General features: G+C 47.8%; 1 protein-coding gene across 1 annotated transcript in view; it reads left to right on the top strand.

Moving 5' to 3' along the window:
- Positions 1–13,226: 13,226 nt before the first annotated feature.
- LOC147734807 (olfactory receptor 5AR1-like) overlaps positions 13,227–22,784 on the top strand; it is a 33,914-nt gene continuing 24,356 nt past the window's right edge. Inside the window, exon 1 of the mRNA XM_086953635.1 lies at positions 13,227–13,287. The gene's annotated coding sequence lies outside the window, so the exon portion shown is untranslated. The remainder of the gene's footprint in view (positions 13,288–22,784) is intronic.

Raw genomic sequence — 22,784 nt, 5'->3', positions numbered from 1 at the left:
TGTGCGGGTGGCGTTTTTGAAGGCGTCCTTGGTGCTAGTGGTTGGGTCTTTTTTCCAGGCTTTTTCAAGGGAGCGGCAGAGTTTCTTGGACTTCTTAAGATCATCGTTGAACCAAGAGGCCTTCTTGCTGCCAGGTTTGCTTTGACGTTTTTTCAGTGGTGCTAGGATGTCAGCGGTGTTGGATATCCATAGGGTGAAGTTGGCGGCGGCTTGGTCTGGGTTAGAAGAGTGGGCTGGTGTGTTTAGAAGGAGCGATGAGGAGATCTGGTCGATGGTGATTTTGTTCCAGTTTCTTTGCAGAGTTGGTTGGAGGTGGTTGGTGGGTTTCGGCTTGTAGGTGAAGTGAACGCAGCTGTGGTCAGTCCAGAGGAGATCCGTAGTGTGGCTGAAGGAGACATGATTGCTGGAGGTGAAGATGGGGTCGAGTGTGTGACCTGCGATGTGGGTGGGGGAAGTGACCAGTTGTTTAAGTCCGAGGTTGGCGAGGTTGTCCAAGAGGGTGGTGGTGTTGCGGTCGTTGTTCTTTTCAAGGTGAAAATTGAAGTCTCCCAGAAGGATGTAATCTTTGGAGGGGAGCGCGTGTGGAGTGATGAAGTCCGTGATGTCTTCACTGAATTTTGAGCGGGGTCCTGGTGGTCTGTAAAGGAGGGTGCCTCTGAGTGTGGTCTTGGGATCGATGTGGATCTGGAAGTGAAGGTGTTCAGAGTTGGCGAGGTTGACGTCAGAGCTGGTTGAGATGTGGATTGATTTTTTATGGACGATAGCGATTCCTCCTCCTGTGTGGCCATACAAACAAACAAAAACTGTTTATACTGCAATCCTGCATAAGCTTAGACTTAGAGATGTGCATCCGCACTTGGGGGTGGCAACACCCCGCTGCTAACCCTATCATTGGCACATAGTGCCTGTAAACTTGCATATTTATGCATCCATGGTAGCGAACTAACGAGCCACTGGCACAAATCCATTTGGTGCAGCTCAAGGATAATAAATATGGGAGCATCGTACTGCAATGTTAGGAACAGGTGCTGAGTGTCTAACTAGCAGTAAAAAGGTCCGCACTTGCTCCGGAGTCCGGAATATCCTGTGACTACTGTGGTGATGCATGTCTCTTTTCTGCGCCATGTTGGAGTACCCCGTGGGGAGTCAAACACCTGAGACTGTCCATCAATATGAACCTTCAGCAGTGGCGGACACAGCATTCCATATCACAGTCCCATCTTACACAGGGCCGCTTTAACCCCCAGCATATTTCCTGCATGCGACTTGGACTATAGCAGTGAAGTCAAGGTACAGGGATATGCTCGAACGCTGCCAATCAAGCTGCCTCTTCTCGCAAGCCAACCGTAGGGCAGTATTTCTATCTCTAAAATTCAAAGGATGGGCTATGATCGGCCATGTTGGGCACCCTGGGTTTGGTTGCGGCCCCAGATTGTGATGTGCACGTCAGGAGTCAGGAGCATTTCCACAAAGCGGTCCTGACTCCTGACATGCACATCGCATTTGGTCCAGCGGCCCTAGGTTTGTAGATTCGGGCACCCCCTTGATACGGATGTAGTTCCTCCACCCGAGCTTCTAGGCCTTCATTCTTAATGGCGACTGACTTGAGGAGCTTCTCCATCCTCTCATATTTCTTAGCTGTCTGTGCTCCGCTCTCCTCCAGGAAGGATATTCCACCCTGCACCACCGTCAGATGGTCTTCGTATTGATCTAGTTGGGCCCCCATGGAATCTAGTTGCCTATCGTGGGCGTCAAATCTAGTGTCCAAAGCTCTGAAGCCTGCCCGCAGTTCCGCCAACAAACTGTCGGGCCCAGCCACCTCTGCTGTATGCAACTCTCCACCCTCCACCATATTGGGTTGCTGCGCCAGATGCTCTAAAAGGCAGGGTGCTTTGCTTGGGGGTCCATATTCCCCATACCCCATGTTGTTGTTGTGCTGCAATCCTGTAATACCAGGAGCTTTTAGTAGACCACCTGGAGGGCAAGCAGGAAGGCAGGGGAGCAAATCAGGGCGTTGTCAGCAACTCTGTGGCTGGAGCAGGCCAGAAAGAATCATGGGCCCCTGACCAGCAGCCGCATCAGTCAGGCACTGCAGTCACAATTGCGGGCACTCAGGAACACACCACTAGTGCAATTCAAGGCGGTTTCTGCCAGCACACTTATCCACACATTCAATACACTGCTCTGGTGTGGCTTTTCAGGACCCATATGGGCCTAACCCCCTCCATGTGGACCGCAGCGTACACCCGGGCTGATGTGAAATGGAGGAGGGGGGTGCAGTCACAGAGCAGGATTAGCCAGTCAGTAGGTGGGGGTCACTGCTGCAGGGGGAGCACTCACACAGGCGACACAGTACACAGCTGGGTGGCCGATTCCCAAGCCTGCCCGAGGCCCCTCCTCCCACGTGGCTTCTGGGGAATGCCTGTGTCCTGCCACTGATGTAGGGAACCTCTAACCTCCACCACAGCCGCTCACCTTGATGCGCCTAGCACCTGGTCCAATTCCTGGCCGTCCCGCGATCTCGTTCTCTGGCTCTGGCCGGTGCATAAATCGAGGCCCTAGCGTCCCTAGTGGCATCAGGCTGCGCCACGCCCAGCACAACCGGTCGGCACTGATCTGCGCCGCAAGCAGAGAGCAGGCTACCTCCACCTGCAGGAGCTGCACCTCCAATGGTGTCTTGGACTGCAAAGTCGCCATCCACGCCGTCATGGCAGGCTTAGGAAAGGGAATTAGTGTCGGAGCTCCAAGCCCATGCAGCCATCACGGTTGACTGCTTGGCCACGCCGCCTGGACGCTTGGCTGGCCCTCTATGAGCACGCCCCAGGGTGAAGAATTTAGAGAGACCTTATGTTGCCACTTCCGTGGAGAGCCACGTTTCTAGTTTGTTGCTCATGTCAGTCCCTTATACTCCTTCAGGTAGGTCTATAATATAAATGTTTCCTGTATTGCAGCCCTTTGTGTCCTTTGTCTAGTAGGTCCAGCCTACACTCCAGACTCTCCATCTCTTGCTGCAGCATTAGGACTATGGGCATTTGACCTCATCTGATAGGTTTCAGTGATCGGCCCTATGTAACCAATATCCAAGATTTTGACTTCAAGAGTATCTCTGGTAGAATTGACCGCTGCCACAATTCAGTGATGTTTTGTATCCTTGTCTCTGCTCCCTTCTCCCCATTTTTCACAGCTGCCAACACAGGGTTATCTTCATGCAGGGGGTGTGCTGTATCCTCCAAGGCCTGGTCTTCCAACACGTCTTAGGTCAGGTGGTTCCTGTCCATGTCTGGCGTTTCCCCAAGGAGCTTACAGGGGCACCCCCACAGGGACCACATTAAAAATTAGACTCACTGCACATCACCAGTCCACCTGAGGTCAGCAGTCCAGCAACCCCCCCAACAGGTACTATCTCTAGCTATGCAGGGGGCCTTTGCAGACCACATTTGTGGTAGGTCAGTGATATATTCACCGCCCGCAGTGCACTATGCAGTGCCCAGCTAACAGCCAATGATTACACCCTGTGTAGTCCAGTCACAGCATCCAACTTTCTAGATCCTAAGGAAGTGCGGCCACACGGCTGAGAAAGTTCCTCTGTGCAGCCACCCCAGTCGACCTGCCACAACTCTTGCGGTCCTCACATGTGCTCCGTCCATGTCCCTCCAAAGGAGGTGGGCTCGTGCTTTCACCACTTCCCCCAGACAGTTCCTTGAGGCAAGGGCCCAAAATGTCTAAGGTGGTCCTCAGGTTCAGACCTGGATGCGAATGACCTCAGCACAGGCCTCACCATCCATCGCCACCCCCAAGGTCCGTCTGCAGCAGCAGAGGCCCAGCTCATCCCACCAATATCATCACGGGTGCCGGCAGCAATAAGCTGCGAGGGCAGTCCACTCAAATAAGGAAAAAAGTACGCTCATCAGGGAAGTCAAGGCCACTGCCTGATGCATTTGCCTGTCTACCACTATGCCAGACTATGCTGTCTTGTGGTGCATAGCCTTCCCAAAGAGCCCTGGGTGGCTCCAACAGTTCTCTGGGCCAACCTCCCTGACTAGCGGGGTGAACCTGTTGCAGGGATTCTGCGCTAGAACAGATCTTTGGTTGGTATAATAGAATATTGTAGTGTAGGGACTGAGTCACCATACAATCTCAGTATCTATGAGCCCAAGTCAGACTACCTATAGTGCCTCACTTGCCCTCTTAACCTTACCAGAGAGACCCTCTCGACCCTCTCAGGGATCGCGGTGGCAGGCCACACCCTTTCGTTTTCACAATCCTAATTGTCCACAATACGATAGACACAAAGGAAGTTTAGAATATTTTTTTAAACTATGGTACTCTAAGATGAAGTATTTGCACTACATTTAGAAAACAAATACACATCAAAAATATTGCTAGCATGTGGAACAAACTATATACCACGATAATCCATGTCATGTTATAAAACAGATTAGCCTAAACCCCCCATTCCTAATAAAGCTAAATGATTATATATCAAAGTTCTATGAGATTAGTGGCAGATCCCTTACCTTGGCATACATAGATGGACGTTCCACATCCTAACTGACTCAGCAATCTTGTACATGGACCTTCGTTCTCAGTGTGTGTATGTTTAAAACTCTTGTACTCAGTTATATGACAAGACATATGTGCTCATAAACAGCAGCTGCATTCTCATGTTATGTCTAGGTGCTCGTGTCTGACCAGAGGGAGTAACAAGGGGTATTGTTTTTTTACCTTGTCTATAATACTCAGACTAAATCCCAGGAAGGAACAGAACACGAAAACATATGCAGGTTCTGTGTGAAAATGCATTGGGGCAAAAAAGTGGCCTTCAATGTGCACAATTAGGCTAACATACGAAAACGACAATGGGTCATGTAAGAAACACACGACAAACCAAAGCCTCACCGTAATAATCCTTGACATGTTATAAAACAGATTAGCCTAAACCAACCATTCTGAAGAAAGCTGAATGATTATATATCAAAGATCTCTGGGATTAATGGCTGACCCCTTACCTTGGCATACATAGATGGACGTTTTATCTCATTGGGGGGTAAATCCTGGTGAGCCTCATCTCTGGTGCCCAAGCTTGACACTACTAAACCAGAGAATTTCTGACCCATCTCTCTCCTACCCTGGGTTTCCAAGACTTTGGAATCCTATGTTAATTCCATACTCACAGGTTACCTGGAGGAGAACAACTTACTGGATCCCTCCCAGAATGGCTTTCGGCCGAGCCACAGTATGGAATCAGACCTCTTGGCTGTGACCGAGCATCTGAGGAGGGCCTTACATGAGGGTGATACATCGGCACAGATTTTGTTAGATCTCTGTGCCACATTCAACACCGTCTCCCACCAGATCCTGTTGGAGAGGTTGGAGGAGGTGGGGATTGCGGGCTCTGCTCTTGAGTTGTTCGCTTCCTTTTTAGCTGATAAGACCTTTCAGGTTGCAGTTCCCCCTTTTGCTTCCAAGACACAGAGCTGTGTACTTTTCAGCTCCACTCCATGACTTGATAATTTGTATTTTATGTGGAGTATGATGTCTATCTAAAGTTTTCTCTTCATTCATGATGTATATGTCTATGTTTGACGTACAACACATAGAACAGTGAGGCTGCTTGGCCGTTTTTATATGTCACTATCCTTTACCTTCACTACCCTTCACCTAACCACCCCCCTCCCTTTTCCAGGGGCACTGTAAATGCATTTTGAATTATCTAACGTATGTTTCTTGGCAATTTATACATGACAACATTGTGATTAAATAACAATGGTTGTGAATTCAGTGAAAAATTGTATTTGAGTTACTTATGGTATATATTTGTTGTCCTATTGCTGCGACCCCCTCTTCTCAGTACCTTGGTTTCATAAAGGGAATATCCTACTGACAGAGTGGGGTGACCACAAAGCCCTATGCTCCTATATGCTTTTACCAAATCAGGAACTTGCTTGCAATGGTAACCTCATTTCCATCACACAACACATTTCGGACGGCTTAAGACAAGTCTGGTGCCTCAAAGGTCCCTAAAAGCTTCACAGCCTGAAAGTCAAGGGGGCATTTTTACAAGTCCCTAGCGCAATCAGAGCATCACTTGTTTTTGATGCTCTGTGGTGCTCTGTGCTGGCCCATCTTCACAAGGCCACACAAAGCGCCTTTGCATTGCACACAGCCTTGCAAATATGGCCCTCTTTGTGGCTTGTCATCGGTGTTGCTGTGGGTGTTCCCACGCAACATCCATGTCTCTTTTACACTGCCCATTATTTACAAGAGTTCGTAAGTCTAAGGAAGTGCCAAAAACTAACCTCTTTTTTGTCTGTGTGCACAAAAACAATCATTCCAACAACGAAGGCACGTAGGTGCAAGGGAGCCTGCATTGTCGCACGGTTGCTGTTTTAGTGACGGCACAGGGAAGAGCACAGGGGTGCAATGTATTGTTCTAAATATGGCGCATCCCTGTGTTTTTTTGCAAATGAGCAGCTCAGTGCAAAAAAAAATTGCTTGTGGAATCGCGCTGGGCTATTTCATTGTAAATATGCCCCAAGGTGTGAAACAGTGTACAGCATATCTAAAGGGGATTCAGGTAGCGTGTCACAAACCTATAAGGTTGCAAATCATAACTATCTCATATCTTACTCCTTTCAGCACCTTAGCATTACAACATACAAAGAAGAAAATTTACCTGTGGAAAACTCCCCTTTTTAAATGCACAGAAAATTAATGTTTTAAAATATTAAATTGACTCATTCATAAGGTAAATTCCTCAATATATATGTGTTTGATATTAGTAAAATAACTTAAATGTTCTTTTCACATTTCCATTTGGTATAAAATAAATTATATTATTTTTTTATTATACTCAAATAGCCAGGGTGTCTCTTAAGGGCAACAATACAAAGGAAACAAGATCCTAAACCTCTCAGCCCATTCCCTGTAGTTTGTATATACAAATATGCACTGTAAATTGTATATTCACAAGCATTACTACATTTTCCCCTCAACTGAAACTGTAGGTGAGGGCGCAATAAGGTTGTGACAGCCCTACATTTGTTGAAATGATGTTGATGCCCATAGCCTTCGCTAACTGTTCTTCATCTATTTTTCTGGGTCTTCGTCACTCATTTGGGGCTCAAGATATGGCAAGCTTGGTCCTTCACCACTGGTTGGGTGGTACTACACAACATTAATAATGAGTAGCTTATTCGTTGCTGCTTGAGTCGGGATGATTATGAGCATCCTGTGGGACACACTCATCATTTTGCAACCATGGGACTCCTCATGTGCGCTCAACAATAATTTGGTGATCCTGGCTTCTATAATCGCACACCTTATAAGCAGTGTAGGGAAATGCCGCTTTTCCGTTTGGTCCAACCACTTTTTGGTAGTTTTTATTTTGTGTTTTGGACTTCACAGTTAGGGACACTGCTGTTGAGTGCCCAATGTATGTGCCCCTGCCCCTAAAAATGTCGAAGCTTTCGTGTAAGTCTGTAGTATAAGGCACAATTTGCATCAAGGGCCTGTAACTTAAATGACATTAGTGGACTGCAGCACATATTGTGTCACCATTAAAGAGGCAATGCAAAACATGAGGGCAGGATTGCCGCCAGTAACCTGGCTGTGCCGGTTTAAATTGTAAATTCGACCTGTCACAATAGCCAGGGCCAGACTGGCCGTAGTGGGCACCGGGCGGGCGCCGCACGGGTAGGGGGCGGTTTTGGGCCCCTGGGGCCGATTTTGTTACAGGACTGTTTTTGCAAATCGACCGAAAACCGATCCTAGCAAATAGCTCGGCGGCACCCCCAACCCCCCAGACGGAGGGGGTGGGCGGCCGAGCACTTTGCCAGGGCCGGTTTTGGTTCCCAGTCCGGCCCTGACAATAGCCCTTTGTGACAGGGCAAACCCTCCTTTAAAAATGTTAATAGGTTGCCTCTAAGTATGTCTTGAATGCCCATAAGGAAGGATCCATACAGTGACAGAGCCCTAAAAGTTTTTTTCACTGTTGCAGGTTAGCGGTTCCATGAAATTCGAAACCATATGAAAAATAGTTATCCCCCATCTGGGAAGAGCCTAAACAGTAAATTCTTGGACTTTAAAAAATATTTATTACCAAGCCCTTATCTTCAAAGTATGCCTATCCTGCCACTGGCAGATGTTGCAGACAAATGGGCCTGCTCCTCTTTTGTAACTGTTAGCCAGCCAGGCAACAATCCCAGTGGGAAAGTAGCTGTCCAGAGAACACATTTTGAGGGACCACGGGGGTACTCATTTTCCTGGCCACACACCTTTTGTGTAGACAGGAGCACTGGACAAGGGAGTAAAGATTCTACCATTTCAGATTTAGGTAGAGTGGGGCACTGTGGGATTTGTTTGCAGTAGGACACACAGGAACTGCTGCAAAAGTTGGTAGGGTTACCAAAGGGCTACGTTTTGCCGATTGATCAGGGAGGAACCAAGAGTCGCCCCGCCCACAGGCTAGTTCCAGGCTGTTTTGAATGTGGCTCCTCACCAATAAGCCACACCCAATCACTACACTCCCACTTGGGTGGCAAATATATCATTACACCTTTGAATAATATACAATTTTAGCATGTCTTACCACCCCTGGCACAGCAAGACTACAACACAAAACAAACAGTACCTTTTGAAAAGGAGTTTTATTGACCAGAATGCAAAGACTATCACTTTTAGAATAAGGCTTGGGGTTTATAACATAATACTCTCTAAACAAAGGCTGTCTCAGATACCAAATGCATTTGATTGAAATATATGTAGTCCACCTATAATCTACAGGCATGAATCAATAACTGAGCAAACTTATAAATAAACAAGCAATAACTGATATAAGATAAGATACATTGAACGTCCTGCAAGAGATCAGATATATATATATAGAAACTGAATTCTGGCGTGAGTCCCCACTGTGCATCAAAACGGCACATGAGGTAGGCACGAGCAGTATTTCAAACGGGACAGTCAGACATCGTCAAGTGCCTACAAAGACCAGGACTCTTTGCGACCTGTAAAAGAAAACGCCCACCAGAGGGAATTAATTAAAAAGGAATTAGCAATCACTTGGCAGTCAAAAGGCGGAACACATCGATGTCCAGAAATCTCTCCCCCGAAGAAGGCCGAGTTACTGTGCCGAAATGCATTGGGATAAAAAAGCTGTAATCCCGTCTTGAATAAATACTTCATTGCAATCGTGACCTTGTGTGACTCATCTCTTTCCCAGCCGGGGAAGGTTGTCATGATATTACGAACGGCGTTGTCCTGCCGTGGAGCCACGCACCTCAACCAAGAGCGCCATTTCTGCCCGAAAATAGGACATTTTGGGAGCAAGCAGAAATGCAACAGGGCAGCGGCAGCCACCAGAAACTGAATTCTGGCGTGAGTCCCCACTGTGCATCAAAGCGGCACATGGGGTAGGCACGAGCAGTATTTCAAACGGGACAGTCAGACATCGTCAAGTGCCTACAAAGACCAGGACTCTTTGCGACCTGTAAAAGAAAACGCCCACCAGAGGGAATTAATTAAAAAGGAATTAGCAATCACCAGGCAGTCAAAAGGCGGAACACATCGATGTCCAGAAATCTCTCCCCCGAAGAAGGCCGAGTTACTGTGCCGAAATGCATTGGGATAAAAAAGCTGTAATCAATCAATCAATCAATCATAGGCATTTATAGAGCGCTCTACTTACCCGGAGGGTCTCAAGGTGCTGGGGGGAGGGAGGGGTGCTGCTACTACCCGAACAGCCAGGTCTAGAATCCCGCCTTGAATAAATACTTCATTGCAATCGTAACCTTGTGCGACTCATCTCTTTCCCAGCCGGGGAAGGTTGTCATGATATTACGAACGGCGTTGTCCTGCCGTGGAGCCACGCACCTCAAGCAAGAGCGCCATTCCTGCCCGAAAATAGGACGTTTTGGGAGCAAGAAGAAATGCAACAGGGCAGCGGCAGCCACCAGAAACTGAATTCTGCCGTGAGTCCCCACTGTGCATCAAAGCGGCACATGGGGTAGGCACGAGCAGTATTTCAAACGGGACAGTCAGACATCGTCAAGTGCCTACAAAGACCAGGACTCTTTGCGACCTGTAAAAGAAAACGCCCACCAGAGGGAATTAATTAAAAAGGAATTAGCAATCACCTGGCAGTCAAAAGGCGGAACACATCGATATCCAGAAATCTCTCCCCCGAAGAAGGCCGAGTTACTGTGCCCAAATGCATTGGGATAAAAAAGCTGTAATCCCGTCTTGAATAAATACTTCATTGCAATCGTGACCTTGTGCGACTCATCTCTTTCCCAGCCGGGAAAGGTTGTCATGATTTTACGAACGGCGTTGTCCTGCCGTGGAGCCACGCACCTCAAGCAAGAGCGCCATTCCTGCCCGAAAATAGGACGTTTTGGGAGCAAGCAGAAATGCAACAGGGCAGCGGCAGCCACCAGAAACTGAATTCTGGCCTGAGTCCCCACTGTGCATCAAAGCGGCACATGGGGTAGGCACGAGCAGTATTTCAAACGGGACAGTCAGACATCGTCAAGTGCCTACAAAGACCAGGACTTTTTGCGACCTGTAAAAGAAAACGCCCACCAGAGGGAATTAATTAAAAAGGAATTAGCAATCACCTGGCAGTCAAAAGGCGGAACACATCGATGTCCAGAAATCTCTCCCCCGAAGAAGGCAGAGTTACTGTGCCGAAATGCATTGGGATAAAAAAGCTGTAATCCCGTCTTGAATAAATACTTCATTGCAATCGTGACCTTGTGCGACTCATCACTTTCCCAGCCGGGGAAGGTTGTCATGATATTACGAACGGCGTTGTCCTGCCGTGGAGCCACACACCTCAAGCAAGAGCGCCATTCCTGCCCGAAAATAGGACGTTTTGGGAGCAAGCAGAAATGCAACAGGGCAGCGGCAGCCACCAGAAACTGAATTCTGCCGTGAGTCCCCACTGTGCATCAAAGCGGCACATGGGGTAGGCACGAGCAGTATTTCAAACGGGACAGTCAGACATCGTCAAGTGCCTACAAAAACCAGGACTCTTTGCGACCTGTAAAAGAAAACGCCCACCAGAGGGAATTAATTAAAAAGGAATTAGCAATCACCTGGCAGTCAAAAGGCGGAACACATCGATGTCCAGAAATCTCTCCCCCGAAGAAGGCTGAGTTACTGTGCCGAAATGCATTGGGATAAAAAAGCTGTAATCCCGTCTTGAATAAATACTTCATTGCAATCGTGACCTTGTGCGACTCATCTCTTTCCCAGCCGGGGAAGGTTGTCATGATATATATATATATATATATATATATATATATATATATATATATATAGAGAGAGAGAGAGAGAGAGACAGAGACAGAAGAGGATCACTCTGGATGTGCACCTCCCACACCACAAACAAAACACCTAAAAAGATCACAGCCACTGGCTCACATCGCAATGGCAATAATCACAAAACTCAATACATCACCTGATGCATACACTGCCCACTTCTGGCCAGGGGGAAGTCTTCACACAGCCGGGGATCAGAGTTCAGCAATCAGGGTTCAATCCGAGATAGACATGCCTGCCCTCACTTGGAATCCAGACTCCCAAACTTCCACTTCCAACTTCCACCAGACCAGTGGAAGCTCCCCCTTTTTAACACAAATCCAATCATAACGATGCTTTTAGCAAGCCACGCCCCCTCGTTCCTGTACCACTTCGTACCAAGGTCAAACCTCCGGTTGATCAGGCCTTTGTTATGACTCCGGCATAGAGTGAGCACATTCCTCTGACAAGAACCGGTTTCTACTAGCACACAGAGTGCAGAAAACAAATGAAAGCAAAATATCACTTCTTACCTAGAAAGGCTCAGAAGATGGAGTCGCTTAAGCATAGGCCACTAATGCAAGATGGCATAAGATTATGCCAAAGCCAATCGGAAAGCCCTGCCATTAAGCAAGGTATAGTCAGAAAACAGAATGGTTAAAGCCAATAGTAAGAACTCATAATTCTCACCACTGACACATTCCTACACAACTGCACACCTTCAAATGCACATCCAGTGCTTTTCCTGAAGTCCTGGAACCCTTGGCTGTTTTCAGAGAGTACTCTTCCTGCTTAGACCTAAGAACTGGGGAATGCAAAACATTTTCCAGATCTTTTGCTTTTTGGACCAGCAGAACAATCTATTGGGGATGCATCTTTGATATAGCTTCAATAACATTCTCCTTTCAACGTCAGAATCCGTCAGATCTGAGGCAACGTCAAGTCCATCCTGCAGCTTTCTTGAAGCCACCATGGATGAGGACTTGATCATTGCTGAAAACTACGGCGCAGAAACCCCAACTTCTCCCACCATCATCGATGACTGTCCCCGTCCTTCGCCCACCTGGCAAAATTGAGCCCTGCTGTGACTTCTACCAGCTGCTTTGACGCCGACTAACCCGTGATGGCCCATAGATGTTCAGAACCGTATCTAAGTGGGACAAACCCATTCTTGTATCTGACTGGTGATTGCCTGAGGCCAGCCTAACTTCTGACTCTCCTCTGGTCTAGCATGACCAGTTGCCTGCGGATGGCACTTTGAACTATTTTGCACTAATTTTACCTTAAACCTTTACATTTCATATCTCTGGTTTCCCTTGTTGGATTTTTTTAGTTTTAGTGTCATTTTGCTCAATAAAATATTCTATATTTTTAATATGTTAAAGTAGGATTTTTATTGCGCTGGATCCACTATTTTTTTTAACTGTATTGGAACTTCTAAGTACTTTATACACTTTCCTAAGGTTAGATGGGACTGATCTTAGGTTTAACTTACTGAAAGCTTTACTGGACTTTACAAAAAGAGTGACATTATTACTTGTGGTGGGCTATTATCTGTACCAATGAATAATCCAGTCTCTCACGGGCAGTAAGGGTTGTATCTGAATGATGACTGCAGACTAGCACAATGCCACTAGGGAGTTTTGTCTGTGAAATTATATGATTGGCTTTTGGATTTAGTTTTTACCTTCATTCACTGAAAGTACTTGTGTAACCTAAACAACACATTCTCTACAATTCTTGGCAGTATTTTGTGGGTAAGCTCTACATAAAGTCTTGACTTCAAATTGCTTGATCATACCCAACGCTATACACACCCTTGAAAAAAACATGTGACTCACTCTGTGTGTTGTTTCCTGTTTTATCTTTACCACTGACCTTTTTATTTTTTCCTAATCTGTTTTTCTTCAGGTACTACAGATTATTAGTGGAGCGGGACAAACCCAGAGCCTGAAACTTGGCCTGAGCCTAGAGGGATGATCAGTAAGTAATCTCGGAGCATGATACTCTGTGTGTAAACACCCTTCATCCTGGTCTCTGCATTACCACAAAAGGGGCAGCCATTGCATAGTAGAAGCAGAAGAATAAGTATTCCACCTGCAAAAGCCAGTAACAAAGGAAACCCCCTGAAGACGCTAGAAAAGATAGAAGAGAAGCTGGTATGATCTCCAAAGTAACCGCTTGAAGTTCTTTTAATTAGAGGTGGTAGTGCCGGATCAGCCTCATGTTGCTGAGGACTGTTTGGCACTTCACTATTAGACTCATCTGTAGGGTAAGTATACTCAACATCTGTATTGGAAGAGGATGGAGGCAGAACAGGTGAAAGGTCAATAGTAGTGTCCATCAATGCCTCACTCACACGAGCATTAGTGGAATAGGATAAAGTCCACTGATTCAATTAAATTGCGTTGCCCGAAACTGCAAGCGTGACACTAATCAGAATCGGCCAGAAGGTGTAACTTGACATTGTCCACTGAGATGTATCTGTTGTCTTTGCGACCAGGTAAAGACAACAGTACAATACTACTGTACGAGTACCCTTCAATCCAAGCACTGGAACGGGTGCACGATAAGAGGGACCAAATTCTTTTTTGTTCTTCGGCTTTATTCGTACCAAGTCTCCAATCTTAGGAAACCAGCCGGCTACTGGAATTAGCAGTGCTGCATCATTGGAAGAAGGTAAATGTTCAGTTTCGTAGCTGTCATGGGTCTTTTGTAGGTCCTGTAACATAGTAGAATGATTATATACGTCAAATGTTGTGGTAGCCACCACAACGTCTAGACCATCAAGGTCAGGCACAAACATTTTAATGACAAAAAGCATTTCGTATGGGGTCCACCCACCCATAGATCTTCTAGGGAGATTATTTAGTGCATGTAGAACCCAATACAAGTGGGCCAGCCAGTTCCTGCCAGTACCTAAGACTCTAGCAATCAAAGATTGCTTTAAGTCACGGTTCATTCGCTCAACTATGGAATTGCCCTCAGGCCTATATGTAGACGAAAACTGTACCTGCACCCTCATTGACATCCTTGTGTCCTGGTACCCTTTAGAGGTGAATGCTGGACCTTGCTCGGAATGTAAGGTGGCACAGGCAAACTTCCAGACAAAAACATGCAAATCTCTAGTGACATTTTGAGCATCAGCACTGTGTTGTGGCCAAACACAAAGGAATCTAGTGCACGAATCAACTACAACCAAGATATATTTATATGCAGTATCAAAGGAGAACTGACCGCAGTGATCAAGATACACACAACCAAAAGGCTGATTGGATAAACACAGCTGTGTTTGCGGTGGGCGTGAGACCGTTGATGGCTTAATTTATTGGCAAATGTGATACGAAAGTACATAATTACGGGTATGTTTATATAAACCACGCCACCAGTAATGTTGCTGTAAAATAGAGATTGTAGAAGACACTCCGGCATGTGCAGAAGCCCTGCCTTTATGTACAGCAACGATCAAAGGAGGTCTGTGGTCTTTGTTGAGAATCAGCTGATCCCCAACCATTGGAATTTTAGCATACTGGAACGTGTTCAGGAGATAAATGATAAGAATACTTCAAAGGGAAGCTCTGCGGAAGAGCAATTCCATCCTTCATAGCAGCAATAGCTGCCAAAATGTCAATATCAATCTTATTCACAGATCTTGTAACTGCTGCTACAGAACACGTGGCTACTTTAGATTTATCCTCTTCATCCCCAAAGAATTACCAACAGCATGTACTTCCACATGCTGATGGCCAAGAGTATGGGTAACCGGTGGCCAACTGCACTGATAAATGGCCGCACGGTAGCTTCACTCTGTCATGCCACTCCTGATAAATCCGCTTTATTCAGACTTGTCCCGGCCATAATAACCTGCTACGGAGCCTGTTTGACCCCAAGGCTCCCCTCTGCCATCACGTCGAAGATTGGACGGATCTGTGGTGCCTGGTCAGCCACGGAAGCGAGGAATATTGCTGCGGGGCTAATTGGTGCTGGGCGTGCAGAGCACCGAATTGGCTGTGCGCTGCTACTTGAAGAGGGCTGTTAGCACGAAACCGGTCCCAGGATGCTTGTTTCCGGTCCGGGGAAGACATGGCTTAGCAGTTCGGGCTGGACTGTTCCCATGAGGCACAGGGTCAAGACTGATTGGCATATAGCTGTGTCTGAACTGGGGTGACAAAGTGAGCTAAATAATGATGATGGATTCAACCCAGATCTGTGACTGGGGGTGAGTGTTTGAAAAGTTTCAGCACTCCATCCATCATCTCCTTGTGTTTGCATTGTTTGCCCTAAGTTGGCAGGGTATGCCCAGATGTGAGTCCCTTGCTCATTTTGCCAATGGATTCAAGTTAGCCTGGCTGAAGAGGGCTGTTAGTCCGAAACCGGTCCCAGGATGCTTGTTTCCGATCCAGGGAAGACATGGGTTGGTAGTTCGGGCTGGACTGTTCCCACGAGGCACAGGGTCAAGACGGATTTGCATATAGCTTTGTCTGAACTGGGGTGGCAAAGTGAGCTAAAGAATGATGATGGATTCAACCCAGATCTGTGACTGGGGGTGAGTGATTGAAAAGTTTCAGCACTCCATCCATCATCTCCTTGTGTTTGCATTGTTCGCTACTTGACACACCGGCTGCTGTGGGGATCCGAGGCCTGGCTGGAGGCCTAGGGGCCGAAACGGCATCGACAACTGTCAGTGAGCCCACTGGTGAGTGCGCTGCCCCTGCCTCCCACACAACATCCGGCCTCATTGCTGCTGTGCGTCCCTGGCCCCTGGAGACCCCATCAGCCGACCTACGCAGAAACGCGGCCTCGCTCCTCCTGTGCGGGCCGTGTAGACTTCTAGTGCGCCTCCTCACAACACCTGGAAAATCTCACGGTGGCAGCAGGCCCTGCTCCTCGGGCCTCCCCTGGGCCTTGTTACTGAGATGCTGTATGCCGTGGCTGCGGAGGGGACTGAGGACACTTCCTTATTTCAGGCCAGGGCAGAAAATGCCCTTGGGCCCGGTTTGTAGACTTTTCTGCCATCACTGGGGGCTCCAGTCCTTGTGAGTACAATTGCTGTAGCTTGGGACGAATCATGGCATGCAGTTCTCCACCCAGCGTTGAAGTTTCCTAAAGAGCCCGCGTCACAGTGCATTGCAGAAGGGGTGCGCAATGATCGCGACGGGTCTTCACTGACCTTAAACTCATGGTGCTTGACAGGGAATAAGACTGCCTTGGTCCTATACTCGACCCATCAATGGTAGGAAATCACAATGTGGACGTGGAATCAGGGGCCTGCCCGGTTGGTGTAGCCCCTAGCGAGACACTCACATTATCTGCCGGCCCCTCCCTTGCCAGTGTGGTATTCTTTGTAACTGAGGCATACTTGGGTCTGGGGTTAACCAGCGGAAATGACAGACCGTTGTGGGCTGGTCTCATAAGTAGGTGGTGGTGAGTAACTGGTCTAGTCCCGAGCCCCGTCTTTGACTCACCACACCCCACTGCACCATCATGGCAAGTGCCTATAGCGGACGTGGGACACTTCAGGCCAAGCTCGAGAAGTATGCGTGGCAGAAGAGCCAAGAAGAAAAGCAACCTGAGCCCAAATCCAGCGGTAAGCAACCAGACCCCACGTTACAGGACATCCTTGCTGCTATCATGTTGGTGCGTACCCCCCCCTGGAAGGCTGCATAGACTCCATTGCCTCAGAGGTCTTATTGATCAGAGCGGACATGAAGAAGATGGCTGAATGGGTGTGTGAAGTGGAAAGTGTGACCAAGGGCCTTACAGCAGACACTGACCTCCTCAAATGCCAGGTGGCCGACTTCTAGACTGCTCAGGAAGCCATGGCACTGCAACTGGACGACTGTGAAAGCCGTATGCGGCGCAACAACATCTGCATTTTGGGAGTGCCGGAACGGGGTGAAGGGCCTGCAGCGGATCTCTATGTCGAAGACCTCATCCTTATCTGCAGCTGAAGGGACTATCCCAACATTTCTCCATCGAACGTGCACATCAGGTGCCCTAGGGAAGAGCCAGGCCTGGTGCGCCACCTCGACCGCTATTGGCAAGGGTCTTCAACTTTCGCGACTGAGACGTTATCCTGCAGATGGCACGAACGGCTCCGCCATTGTCCATAGACAACAGCAAGATCACTATTTTTCCGGACTTCCCCTACGGGACCAGAAACAACGTCCCAGCTTCCTGGACGTGAAGCGTGTGCTGAGGAATGAAAGCATTAAATACGCCATGCTATTCCCTGCCAAGCTGCGTGTGGAATCTGAGCATAAGGTGTGGTTCTTCACTAGACCTGAGAACGCCCGGGACTGGCTTGAGGGTTGAAGAACAGTTGAAAAACGCTGTTGCAGGCCTGCTGGTGACAGATCAAATGGCGACAGGTCAAGCCCGCAGACAGGGTCTCTTCCGGGTGATGCTTCGGAAAACGCAGAGCCCAACTGGGTAAGGTTTGGTGGGTTGACATTGGTTTGATTGGCCTCTGATCGCTGGGGTCTGCTGAGCTGAGTCTCGGCAAACAAACTGTGCCTTGTTGACATTCCACCACGTTCTAGCTTTCCAGGGCTCTATAAGGCCTCACATTGTTCACTTTTGCATTTCGGCTGACCTCTGAGGGGGGTGAACAACTTGTATTTGTCTCCTGATGGCACATCTTTCTGCCCTTGGTCCCACAGATGGTATTGGTGGTTGGGGGTGTCACAAGCTGCTCCGTGGTCAACTTGACTTTATGAACAATTACCTGAGGGGAGCAGACTGATCTGGCGTTGACAGCCCTCCACTTGCTCTCTACCAGACTGCATACTCCAAATGTCCAGCTTGCCGCTATGGTTTATCTCAGTCGTATTGACATTGTTGTTTCTTTTGTTATGCTTTGATTACAGTTCATCATATTCAAATCGCCGGCCGGGGGGTCATATGCTGGGAATGCACATGCTCTCTCAAGTTAGTGCCCCAGGGAATGGGGTTGGATCACGTCCCTAATTCTGTTGAGGGTGGGCGACAGGCAATCTGCAAGTTTGGGTGGCAGGTATTTTTTATGCCCACTGGCAGGGAGGCAGGGTGGGGGGTGGGTTTTGGGTGTTGGGTGTTGGGGGATGAGGATGGTATGTTTATTTTGTTTTGACTTTTGTGTTTCTATGATGCTCTTTCTTATTTCCCCTCTTGTTGGGGGGTATTTTTATTTACTGCAGCAATTTTCTGTACCTACTGTACTGTATGTCCACATTCTGGCTTTCAATGCAACACCATGGGGAGCATGGGGAGCCACAGGGTTGCAAACACTAGATCACCTGCAATGTTTTGAAACATCCAGCTCAACATATGGACACACGAAGGGCCGTCTGGTGTGTCCCACCCTCATTGCATGAATACTGTCTCACTGCTTCATACTGTTCATCCCTCTATCTATACATGGGGCCACACTTAGCACCTAAGTTCCTCACAATGAACGAGAATGGTTTAGGAGATAAAATTAAGTGGGAAGTGGTCCTCAATACTTGAAACGGCAGACACCATACATTTTTCTTCTTCAAGAGACACACTTAATTGGTAACTCATTCAGCGCACTAAACAGATGGGGATACCATCTGGCTGCCCACTCGAGGTTTATGTCTGGCTCTCAAGGGACGGGGGTACTCTTATGCAGGGGGTGTACATAGCTAATAAACAAGGTCTGGTCGGATGAGCAATGTTCGGTGCTCTCCGACACATGGGAGGGACAGGCCGTCAATGTTATATCCGTGTATGCCCCACCTGGGATGCAGAGTCCTCTGCTGCAAGACCTCGGGACACTTTTGCTTGACCTATCCCTGGGGCTGCTAGCGATGGGGGGGATTTTAGCCTGGCTGTAGATGGCATCATCGATCCCCTTCCAGCCCGCAGGGCCTCCCCAGGGGGGTCTCCACTGGCAGAGTTCTTGTCCGCCACGGGCATGGTTGATGTCTGGCGGCGACTAAATCCGACCACGTGCAGTTTACATTTTATTCTGGCGCCCATAACAGTCAATTGCGCATCGACCACATGTTCACCCACGCTCACAATATTTGCATGTGTACTGATTCCAGGTGCCTTGCATGTGGAATCTCTGATCATTCCCCCATTTTCGTTTGGCCAGCCCAAAAGACATGCCACCCTTAGTATAAACCCATGGACGCTCAAAGTACCCCACATTAAGGAGACACTAATCAAAGAAGCTGACTACTATTTTCAAGAAAACGTGGGGTCAGTTATGTCAGCCCGCATCCTATGGGGTGTGTTGGCGCTGTTATGAAAGGAAGAGCCTTGTCTTTGATGGTTGGCCATAAGAGAGAACTTACCAAGAGAATAATAGAGCTCAAGGAGGATAACCTATCCTGGAAAAAAGGCCTGGCACTTACCCCTTATCCCGAGATGCAGCACTCACTAACGATGGTGTGTCTCAACTACAATCAGTTCCTGATGGAAGCGGGCAAGGCGATGTATACCTCCATGCGCCATAAGATTTATGAACATGGAGAACGGACCGGAAACTCCTTGTTTGGCTAGAGAGAAAAGAGCAATCGTCGAGATGGATCCACTCAGTGCGCGGGACAAATGGGGATATAATCATTGATCCCCAACAGATCGCTGATACGTTCACTTCTTACTTCCCATCAATGTACATGCCCTCTGAAATGTCCCAGTCGTACGCGGCTGGGCACCTCCTTTCAACCATTAACGTTGCATGGAGGTCCCCAGCCACGTACGAGGAGAGGAGCCATCCCACGTGACCCTGGGCCTTTAAATTGCACCGGGGACTTCCGCGGCGTGGGACTCGCCTTCTGCAAACTTCACCAGATTCTGGGCAGCAGCATTAGAGGGAGCCTGTCAAGCCTGCACTTAGGGGGAAGCCTGTTACTCCGTCCTCACTCCTCCTGTGTCACCGACAGCGCGCTGCCCAGCCTACAAGTTCCAGAGGGCAGCACGGTCTTGCGTGAGGAGAGGAGCCATCCCACGTGACCCTGGCCCTTTAAATTGCACCGGGGACTCCCGCGGCATGGGACACGTGCGGGCAAAGCCCGGGCCAAGGGCGGGCCCGTCCCGCGCCCGTCAGCGACAGAAAGAGGCAGGACCCCCCCTCTAAGATTGGGATTACAAAAGCTCTTATATAAGGACGAAAGGACTAAAAGGTACTGTGGGGATCTGGAAGGGGTTTGCTGTCTCTTCGTGTTGAATTGTTTGTTAATATAAGGTGTATCCAACAGCACCCTAAGCTACGCAGGAGGGACTGTTTTATAATTTTGCTGATAGTAATGGGTAAAAGGAAGTCTATGGAGGGGTAGCAGCACTCGTACATGTAAAAAAGAGGAAAAAGGTAAAAAAAGGTTCAACATGCGGCCGCCAACTGCGTCCTCACAAGTATTGAAGCTATTGTTGGTGAAAGTGAGGAGATTCTAGTGGGGAACCCCAGTAATAATGCGGCAGAAAATCCTGATTCTTTAACTGGGGCTCCAAAACAGAATCGGAGTAAAGTGATCCGTGCAATTTTTACTAAGAAGCCCCTACCTTCCCGCTCTATCAGTGAAGTTCATAGCTCCCCCAAGGGCCCCACTGAGCCAGGTGCCACAGAGCTACCAAATAGGTCTAACTCTCCTATCAAGATTGACTCCCCTATTAAAACATCAGAGAACATAAACCAGGCCTCACATGAGGTACCATGTGAAAAATGTATTATTTGTTCCAATAGATTTGCTGTCCTAGAAGGGGAATCAGGGGATTTAATTGAAGTTTTAGCTCAAGGGACTAGAGAATTAGAGACTAATCTAGATGGTCCTGTGGAATGCTCTAGATGCCTGCATTCCAACAGGATACTCCTGAAGAAAATAGAAATCCTGGAGAGGGAATTGGCCTTTATAAAAAAACGTTGAAGGAGCTAACACAGAAGGGGGAAGTGCATAGGACTAAGGATCCACAATCAATAACACTACCCAAACTGGTAACAGCATCCAATATAAGGGAAACTCCACCCATTAATCCCAAAACAGTAGGGGGGACATCATTGAAAGGAATCTCGGCCCAAAGATCATTTGGCAGTAATACCCCCGCTGGGCAGCACAGCTCTGGTTCTTATGCAGATGTTATGAAATTACAGGTAGTAACAGCAAAGTTTAAGGATCCACACCGAGTAAAATAGATTCCAGTTGCATGACTCTGGCTAAAACAGGGATGAGCGTTGGTGACCCTTTGAGCACTCAATCAAAAAACACGTCCCCCAGAAACCCAAATGCAACTGTTTACATGACCGGGGTTCCAAAGCTTAGTAGGGACGCCGGTCATGAGAACAGTGAATCTATTCACAACAAAGCAATCCACTGCCGACGCCATGGGAGAGGGTGTAGATCAATCATCAGGGATGACATAATTAGTGTTAAAAGATTGTCCTTGTTTAGCTCCCATACAGATTGCATCGAAATACAGCTATGCAATGCAGTAATTGCGGAGAACTTAGTGGCCCTAGGGTATCGGACATGTCCCCCTAGGCACTCTAACATCCAAATTAGACACTTGCCACAATGGTCTATAGATAGGGTGCAGGACGATTCTGAATTAAACAGAATAGATTGACTATCTAAGGGTAACTACTTGAATCGTCCAGTAGAAACACATAACATGGGCGAATTCGAGAATTTGATTAACGTTACCAGTGCAACGCCAAGTTACACGAGTATGGTAGAGATGGGTCTGGATATTGAAGGTCCTCTCGAGCCAGAGAACTTGACCCACGAAATCAGCGCAGCTCAAGGCTCCCTTAGTATAGAGGTAAGCATGAGCGGAAAATCCGTTCCGCTCGCGGATTTCGCAGATTTTTGGTAAATTTGCAATCCGCGAGATTCGCGAATTTCCCGCAAAATCCGCGAACGAAAATCCACAAACGGAACGGATTGGGTCAAAAGTTCAAGCTGACTTTTGTAACTCTTTTAGAATGGCGCCGGCAAGCTGCCAGAGCCATTCTAAAATAGTTACAAAAGTCAGCTTCAACAGGAAGCTCTAATAGATAAAGTAAAGCAGGTGCTGCTCAAATTCAGTTACACAATCATTAATCACCCCAAACTTGGGGTGATTAATGATTGTGTAACTTAATTTGACCTTCAACTGGAGCACCTGCTTTACTTTATCTATTAGTGCTTCCTGTTGAAGCTATTTTTTCCCATGATCCGCCTAAGCGTACTATGAATGCCAGCGTGGATGCCCAGGCACTGAGTAACTGGATTAGCAACATGGTAGAGACTGTAGCGCCAGCAAAAAGGGTGACAGCGCAGAGAACCTCTCCCACTGCCCCATGGTTCTCCGCTGATCTACGACTGGAAAAAAGAGCCTGTAAGAGACTCGAAAGACAATGGAGATTAAACTACTGCCCCCTAGCAAAAAAACAATTTAAAGAGGCCACCAAGCTATTTCATAAGCAGATTAGGAAAGAAAAAAAGAGCTACTGTGCCTCCGTTGTTCAACAGGCAGAGAACCCCAGCAAAGAAGTG

The sequence above is a fragment of the Lissotriton vulgaris genome, chromosome 1_2 (genome assembly GCF_964263255.1).
Source record: "Lissotriton vulgaris chromosome 1_2, aLisVul1.2, whole genome shotgun sequence".
Lineage (NCBI taxonomy): Eukaryota > Metazoa > Chordata > Amphibia > Caudata > Salamandridae > Lissotriton > Lissotriton vulgaris.
The sequence above is the reverse complement of the archived record's forward strand: the minus strand, read 5'-3'. Positions and strand labels throughout refer to the sequence as shown.